The sequence below is a fragment of the Hylobates moloch genome, unplaced genomic scaffold (assembly GCF_009828535.3).
Source record: "Hylobates moloch isolate HMO894 unplaced genomic scaffold, HMol_V3 SCAFFOLD_3, whole genome shotgun sequence".
Classification (NCBI taxonomy): domain Eukaryota; kingdom Metazoa; phylum Chordata; class Mammalia; order Primates; family Hylobatidae; genus Hylobates; species Hylobates moloch.
In genome coordinates, this window is record NW_026652278.1 from 55,978,916 (window position 1) to 55,987,961 (window position 9,046).

General features: G+C 40.3%; 1 long non-coding RNA gene across 1 annotated transcript; it reads left to right on the forward strand.

Annotated features, from left to right (window-relative positions):
- Nucleotides 1–224: 224 nt before the first annotated feature.
- On the forward strand, nt 225–8,502 carry LOC131383040 (uncharacterized). Its single transcript, XR_009212746.1, has 3 exons — nt 225–308; nt 1,032–1,117; nt 8,150–8,502. It is a non-coding gene; the product is annotated as an uncharacterized LOC131383040 (long non-coding RNA).
- The last annotated feature ends 544 nt before the right edge of the window (nt 8,503–9,046 follow it).

A 9,046-nucleotide genomic window follows, 5' to 3' on the forward strand; every position in this document is an offset into this window, starting at 1 on the left:
GCTGCTGCTCCTTCCAGGAACTCTAGTCTCTCCTCCCCGTCCCGCTCCTCCGGCCTCCAAACGTGGGACTTCTTGGGAAAAAGTTCGGCCGCGGCTCTGGAACACCAAGCGCGGCCCCGCGACGCCCGCCCAGCGCGGCGTCTCCTCCTTCTGCTGTGTCCGCTGCGACCGCCAGGTGCCCGCGCGGGCCGGTGCTCGGTGGGGGGCGGGCCCGGCTCAGGTAGAGGCGCGGCTGGGCCGGAGGCCCAGGCTGCGCTGCACCCAGCTCCCCGCGATGACATCCAGTCGGCCAGGGCCCAGGGGCCAGGGTAAGAGGCAGATGGCCTTAGGTTGACTAGGAGCAGCAGAGGCAGCTCCAGGAAGACAGGGAGGGCGAGTCCTCTTTCCTCCGGGCTGCTGAAAAGAGTTTCATTACCCATCCCCATAATAATAATAATAATAATAATAATAATAATAATAATAATATAACATGGCTTAAGGGAATAAAATCATCTTTAGGCAATTGTGTTTTTCCATTTTTATTATTATTAATCTGTAGCGTACGATCTATGTAAAAGCAATGTTTCCCAGGCAGATAGCTTCCGAGCAATGCCTACAGCCTCCCTTCCACTCCACCGAGGTCCTGGCAGCACGCAGATTGCTTCAGCTACGTGCCCAATTAAAATATTAAACTCTGGAGCTGTCAGGGGTGGGAGGGAGGCACTGAGCCTGATCCAGCAACAGAATGGGGAGCAGGGGACCTCTGAGTGTCTTTGTTTCTAGGAGCTCATATGATAAGGATTTTGCTGCACTCCTGTCCTGGACAAGGCCGGCGGGATAGGTGGAAATCAGGCCACTGCCCCCACAGAATTTACTGTTCTAGTTGGTATGGGGCGAGGGGAGCAATTGCCCTCATGTAATGTCTCCTAAAGGGAGGACATCTCAGTTGGAGTCATGGAAGATACGTCTAGTCGGTACACCGAGCAGGGCTAGGGCATTAAATGACAGTGAATCACATAGTAAGAAATGGATTCCTTTTTGGATTCTTTCAGTTCTTCTGTATAAAAGGAGAAAGTATTCTCTCTCAGACAGTAAACTCCCTTTTATCACAGAGCAGGCTCCAGGCTCAAAGCCCTAGGTGAGCACTGGTATCTAACTGGAATTTATAACATTGTTTCATTTTCATTGTTTAGTTCCATTGTTAATTGTTACTGTTATTTTCTATTTAAGGCAAGTGAAAGTGAGTTTTCTATTTAAGGTAGGGATCCAGAAGTTCTTTCCTAGAAAGTATATATGTTTAAAAAATATTTTTAAAGGGTAATTGTCCAGGTGGGACTGGGATAAGCAAAATTTCAAAAGGTAGGCAGGGAATGACTAAAGTATGGGAAACACACTTTTGCTAACAAGTAACAACTAAATACTGGAATGACTTTATTACCAGAGAACACTGCAGTGAGTTAGCTATGTGTCCCATCTAACACCTTGCTCATTTTCTCCGTAACACACATTAAACTGAAATAACATTTATTGGGCATTAGCTCTGTGTTGGACCCTGTGCTAAGCACTTTATTCATGTTGTCTCATTTAGTCTTCACAAAACCCTTGCAAGACAGGCAGCACAATCTGGAAACTGAGTCTCAGAAACATTATTTAGCCAAGGTCACACACTAATAGAGCGACAATAACTCTTTAGGCATTCTTAACATGAGCTTTATAAACCACTTCAGAATTTAGCAAGTCCATAAACCCCTTAAAATTTTGTGTTAAATTCCGTGTGCTATTTCATAGGGAGAAAGCACATCATTTTCATCAACTTTTCAAAAGGATTTGTGTGTCCCCAGAAATTTAAGAACCACTGTCGTCATCATTTCCAAGGCTATCCTATGCCTTGGATTTTAAGGTCCGTTGGGGCAAAAGTCCTGTTTTCTTTTATCTCTCACTGTGCCTAGCCTAGTTCTCTATTCCCTCAGGCACTCATAGGAATTGGTTGCCCAAATTGAATGTGTGAAGCAGACAATACTGACTACAAGGGCCAGGTGCTAGTGGTTTGGGAGGTGCATCACCTTGGTAAAGCCTGCACAGACACAGGTATTTTACAAGCCAACTCCCTGGCGCCCATACAGCCACAGAGCCGTCTTAAACAAGAGGCAAGCAGCCAGCCAGGTGGACAATAGAGGGAGAAAAAAAACTCTGCAGGAAGTTAGCACAAGGAGCAGCACCTGGGAGAGAAGCTCAGAAAGGGGTGCTTCCCTGCAGAGCTATTCCAGGCAAGTCTGTTGATCTGGCTGTTTCTGAGAAATACGTTGTGTTCCGGAGCATCAAAGACACTTCCCCTCCTCCAGAGGCACGCTGCAACACAGCTGAAAAGCTAACTGGAAGAAGTAACTGACAGTCTGGCAACATCTCTCCTACCTTTAAAAATTAAATCAAAAATCTTTCCATGCAGCCTACGTTTGTCTCTAAGTTTGTCCTCCTCTCTGTTTCTCTTTTCTCAGCCAAGTATCTTGAAGGGATAGTCGTTGACACTGGGGTCCCTATTTTCTCACTTGCACACTACTTTATTTGTAGTCATCAGGCCTCTGCCCTTCCTCAGCTACTGAAACTTCTCTTTTCAAGTTATGGTTGATCTCCTCTTTGCCACAGCCATGAAAGACTTTTCTAGACCATGTCTAGGTTATTTTTTCAAGATCATTTGGTATGGCTGACTGTTATCTCCTCCTTAAACATCTTCTAGGATTTTGACCTCGGTCTGCCTTATTTCTCACATCATGCACTATCTCTTTGTGATCTCATTCACATTAAGGCTTAGCTATCACATAATGACTCCCAAATCCAACTAAGACAATTTCCCTGAATTCCAAACCCAATTTCTTCTCATCCAAAAGGGAAAACATCATTTCTCCTTTCCTACCCCCAAGGACAACAGAATCATGTACTCTACCAATGCTCCCTAGCCTAGCACCACCAAGCAAGCAAGACCTTGAAGTCAGGGGAGGAGTCTCTGCCCCCTACCTCCCAATCCAATCAGATATTGAGCCCTTAAATGTCCCTTCTTATACATCTCCACTACATCCCTGCCTTTGATTCTCTAATGGCTATGATTTATTGAGCAATTACTATGTGCCAAACCATGCCAACTTGCATTTTCTCATCATCTCTTACCTGGACAACTTCAATATCCTCCTAATTTTGTGTAGTGTATCAGCTCTGTCCAATCTTATGATTTGTCTAAAATTTCAAATCTGTTCATATGTTTATACAATGTTAAATAATTACTTAGTAGCTCATTCTATCTTTCACAGTAAAGGTTAACTCAGCATGGGTCCTTGTCCACTTCTTCCGCTGGATCTCAGTTGCTCTCCATCAGCATTTCCATCTCCATTCCCTTCTCCCTCTACCTCAGGCAACACACACACACAGCCATTCTGAAATACTTGTAGTTCCCCACAAACACCAAGGCCATTGTCTTTCTACAAGCCATTCCTTCTGCCTAGAAAACCCTTTTCCCCATCCTCCAGTTCTCTGCTTCACCTATCTTCTCTGCCTGGTTAACTCCTATTCATCCATCAAGACTCCTCTCAGAAAATACATCTTCGAGGAGGCCTGACTCTTTTTCTATTACAATGTAGTTTGTTGCCCTTTGTTCTGCCAAAACACCCTGCAGCATACCTCTAACGATTTTGAAGAATATGTTCCCAAACATTTTCTGCAATTCAGAAATCTAAACAATTACAAAAACTAGAAACCTAAACAGAATTGATATCAGGTTATTTATAGTTTTTATCCCATTTAGTGCGACTAGTTCTATGTCTTAACTATGAAGTACTTCCCCAGGCCCTTTTACTGGTATTATGTAACATATAGTGTGTATACCATATCACTATTCTAAAAATTCTGAATTGCAAACCTATTTGCCTTCAGGGGTTTCAGATAAGGGTTATAGACCTATATAACCATTGCTTTCATTGCCTGTGTCCCATTTTAATCATGTGCTTCTTGATGCTTTGACTATCTTTTTCATGTCCAAATCACCATGACCTAATGCAGCGTCTGGCTCACTCAAAGTTTGCCGAATAAATTAAGGGTGTAGTTATGAACTTGGACTGTATTTCGTAGAACTGATTCCTAAGGTTGAAATCTGACACCTCCCCTTGCTTCCCAATTGACTGTTCCTCCTCTAGGCTACTATACCTTGCATGCACGTCACATTTCTAACTGTAGAATAGTTGTTTACACTTCTATCTCTCCAGTGAGATTCAGAAGGTTAAGAAGAAAGATGATGATATATTTACTAATCTTTGCATTTCTGAGTTTGCAATGCCTAACACAACGTCAGGCACATTATACACGCTAGGAATCCATTTTGTTAAATGATAGAGGTTAGAAAGGAAGAAGGGAGAAAGAAAAGAAGGAAACTTTTTTGTTGTTTGTTTAAGATGAAGTCTGGTGGAAAGTGAGTTAATCTCTAGAGAACTGTAACATCGGGTTCCAAACTCAGTCACTTCATAGCATTTGTCTTTTTTTTTTTTTTTTTTTTTTTGTCACCCAGGCTGGAGTGCAGTGGTACAATCATAACTCACTCAGCCTCCTGAGTAGCTAAGACTACCAGCAACGAGACATCCCACTCAGCTTATTTTTTGATTTTTCATAAAGACAGGGTCTCACTATGTTGCCCAAGCTGGGCTCAAACTCCTGGGCTCAAGCAATCCTCTGGCCTAGGCCTCCCAAAGCATTAGGAATTACAGGCGTGAGCCACCAGACCCTGTAGTTTGTCACGTTCTTGCACTACCTTTGTTAATGTTTTTATTTACATTAATTTACTTTTTATCTAAACACATATTTTAACCCTTATCCCATTTTATTAAAGGGAAGCTGAGGTACAAGGAAATATAGCCACCGAGTCAGGGTCACACAGACCATGACTGGCCAATTAGAGCCACCAGATTTCTGTCTGTAGTCATAGATCTTCCTTCCTAGGCATCCAGTGTTTGAAGCTGGAGATTCTGGTCTGTTCCTCATGATGACACTGTGGTCATACGGTTAGGTCCCTCAAATGGTGCGATGCATAAGCCTCTGGTGTTTCAGTTAGACTCCCCCCAATTTGGACAAATTTGCTCAAACTCTAGTCATGTTTCCTGTAGTGGATAAATGGTCAGAGCCTCCCCAACAGTGCCAGGCTGGCTGACCGTGGACAACAGGACTCTCACTTTACTTGGTATCATAAGGAATGACATAGTACCTCACATTTACTAGTTTGTTATAAAGGATATTACAAAGAATACAGATGTAGAGATGCATAGAGCAAGGTATGGGGGAAGGGGTGTAGAGCTTCCATGCCTTCCCTGAGGGACCACTCTCCAGAAACCTCCGCATGTTCCGCTATCTGGAAGCTCTAAACACATTTATCTTTAAAAGAAATTTTCTTTTAGTACCTTAGGAAAAATCACTTCCACTTATACTAAACACACAGGATGAAAACATTATTATACATTTCTTGTTTTATTCTGTATTCTGTCTGAACCCCTCTCTGTTAGAAAGAAAACTTAGCAAGCACTAAAGGGGCATGAAAACCAGAACTGGATGCAAACTTTCTCCTTGAAATTATCAGGAGGGAAAGAGAAGCAAAAAAGTAGTCACATATTATGTGATTCAATACTATTTAATCCCCTGTCCTTAAGCCACCTACTGTTATCAAGAACCATCAGTAGAAATGGGATTGAACTTTTCTCTTTCTCCCTCACTCAGCTTCTGAATTTATGGCATTTCCCCATAGCTACACGGAGACACTATTCCTTCCAGAGTAGTTTCTACTATAATTAGACACTAACAGTTACGTTTAAACAGCAGAATTTTTTTACCTGACCATTAGCAAGAGAGAAAAGCTGGTTTTTTACGTAGTATCTATGAAATCTCCAAGAAACAAGGAAACAAGAGTTAATACAGAAAGTTTTAGCCTGTGAGAAATTTCGTGTAAAGCTCAAGAGATGATGTTTAATGAATGTGTGTTTCTTTCACAAAAGTAGTAATAGAAAACATTTCTCAAAGAGATATAGATTTGTTTACCACAGCCATGGGGAGTATGAGAGTATGTAGAAATATGTCCCTTAATTTGTGACTTTTATGAAGGAAAACAGCTCACCAAGCGCAAAGTTGAACCAAAATGTTTTCTCTCCTGTGGCTTTTGGCCTTTCCCCTCCAGTATGGTCTCAACTGGGTAGAAACTCATATTTTTAAATACACAATAAAGATCATGGCTTAGCAATCTTTTTATCAAAATCAAGTGGAATGAGAGTATAATGTTTATTTATCAAGTTAGTTTTGCAATCCCATGTAGAATATGGTTAAGTAACTTATTTTAGTGTCTATTTCCATTTCTTAATCCTTTAAGTTTTTTTAAAACATTTGAAAGGAAATAGAGATTATCTGATATATTCTGTAAAATGACAAACATTGTCTGACTCAACATATTTGAGATAACTAATTGTTGATTTTAAAAAATCCAGTCCCAGAGTAGTTTATGAAATAGGATAAGAAACTTCATAGTAGAGTTACAGAAGACAAAATAATCAGTGTGATTCATTCTACTTTATCTCCACATTTTAATTAGAACTTTTTGTCACTTCTTTTTATTCACTTTGGTCTGGGATTTCAAAAACATTTAAAGTGACGGCAATATGTATAATGGTATTATCAATCTTTAAAAATACACATTAAAAGTTAACATAAAGCAAAACTAATTAGTGACAGAAAATAAACTGGTAACTTTTAGCCACTTATAAATAAGAAAAAGCAAACTTTGTTACCTTTGCCTGAATTCCCAGTGAATTGAACTGTGTTGGTTCTAGCGCAGGTGTTTGGGAAAGAAAAGGAAAGAGAAACTTTATTTTGTTCATTGGCATGGCATCTAGGACGCAGGGGAAGACGAATAAAAAAAGTGACACCTTCAGAACAGAATTTGGGGGAATAAAGAGGGCCAGACTTTCAATTAAAATATTTTCATCTGGCCAGGTGCTCAATCTCACACCTGTAATCCCAGCATTTTGGGAGCCTGAGGCAGGTGGATCATTTGAGCCTAAGAGTTTGAGACCAGCCTGGGCAAAACACCATCTCTACAAAGAAAAAAAAAAAGATTTAAAAATTAGGAGGGCATAATGGTGCATGCCTGTGGTCCCAGCTATTTCCAAGGCTGAGGCAGGAGGATAGCTTGAGCCCAGGAGGTGGAGGCTGCAGTGAACTGCGACTGTGCCACTGCACTCCCACCCGGGCAACAGCCAGACCCTGTCTCAAAAAACGATATTTTATTTTTGTTTCTTCCCATATACTCCTGTTAGTCCTTTCTCGTTTCACCCTTTACTCTCCTCCATTCTGATTCTAAACCAGAATCAGGCTCTCTCAATTCATACATGTTTTCATCTTATTTCTGAACAAAGGGAAAAAATAATCTTGAAGCTACTTGATCTACTCCACGCATGCTTTGATTCTAGTGCCTGCTTTAGCCTTTGAATTTTGTAAAACTGTTTCTAATGGCCTTGTGTGGAACTTCTTCACCTAGGAATTCTAATCATATACTACTTATGTGATATGAGTCTTGAACTTCAAATCTGGATTTTTCTATTTAAACCGGAAAGTAAATAAATTTAATAAAAATAGAAAAATACCAACACAACTCCCCAAAACTATGTGCAGCAACTCTGGCTCCACTCTCAGAGAGACCCCAAGATTTTTGGTTACTTGGACATCCTGTAACTGATCATTTTATTTTGCCACACCCTTCCCCTTGCCTACTCTTTCAAGTACAGCATATAGCTTGCTTAAATTTCACATTGAAAGTTTTGGAAAGCCATATGAAATTATTCCAGATACCCGCAGGTTACTAATAAAACCATAATTAGGGATCACCAACTTAGTAAACAGATACTAGAGAAACAGTCTTCATAACCTTTAGCCCAGGCAGTCCCTTCTTTCCATATTATCATCACTTTCTGTTTTGAGCACATACTTTTCATGCTTCTGCATATAGTTAAACATGTTTCTATACTCCAAAAAGTTGTCATACCCCAGAGCCATTCACATCATAATTACAGTAGAGTTGAACATTTATATTAAAATTGTTGGCAGATGGCAATTAAGGTGCTAGAAAAATTAATCTTTTTTGGAATGTTTCTTACAGATGGAGATAAAGTATTTTGAGGCGAGAGGAGAGGGTATTTCTCCATTTACACAAAGATACTCATATGGAGCTGGGGGCAGTTCTTCCCTAAAAGGAAACATTGAACGCGAAGTTCCATGAAAGCAAGGACTGTGGCTGTCATGTCTACCATTGTATATCCCAGCACCTAGCACTGGACCTACTATAAATTTTTTGCTAAATTAATATTTATTGACTGCATGGATGAACTCTCTTTTATTTATGGTTCTTCCAATTTATTGCTATCTGTTTTCCATTACTTGCCTTCTCTTACCTTGAAATTATGCATCTAGAATGAATTATTTTAGTAAAATTATTGATGAACATAATGAAAATATAGGGGCATTATATAAATATTACATACTATTGGTTGATTTGTGTGATGATGACATTTGAAGTTTATTTCAAATGCTTTCTTTGATTGATCATGTCTTTACAGCCAGGGCCTTCTCTTTGGCAGAGCACTTACAAAATATAGTGCATGACACACCACTAATGTTTCTCTGAATTATCTGCCTCCTTCTTGTACAGATACATCTCATCTCTCTTACATTCATTCTACCCTCTACTCTTTATTACAATCTAGATCAGGGATCAGTAAACTTTTTATTTTGAGGGCCCAATTGTAAATATTTTAGGCTTTGCAGGCCATTATAGTTGCTGTTGCAACTATTCAACTCTGCTATTGTAATGTGAAAGTGGCCATACCTAACAAACAAACATGGCTATATTCCAATAAAATTTACCCACACAAACAGGTGGTGGACTAAATGGGCCACAGTTTGCTGACTACTGATCCAGTTTGCTAGCACACCATCCTTTCGTTTTCTAAAATATCACCGTGTATTTAGGATGTGCTGGGGATTATCACACTTATTC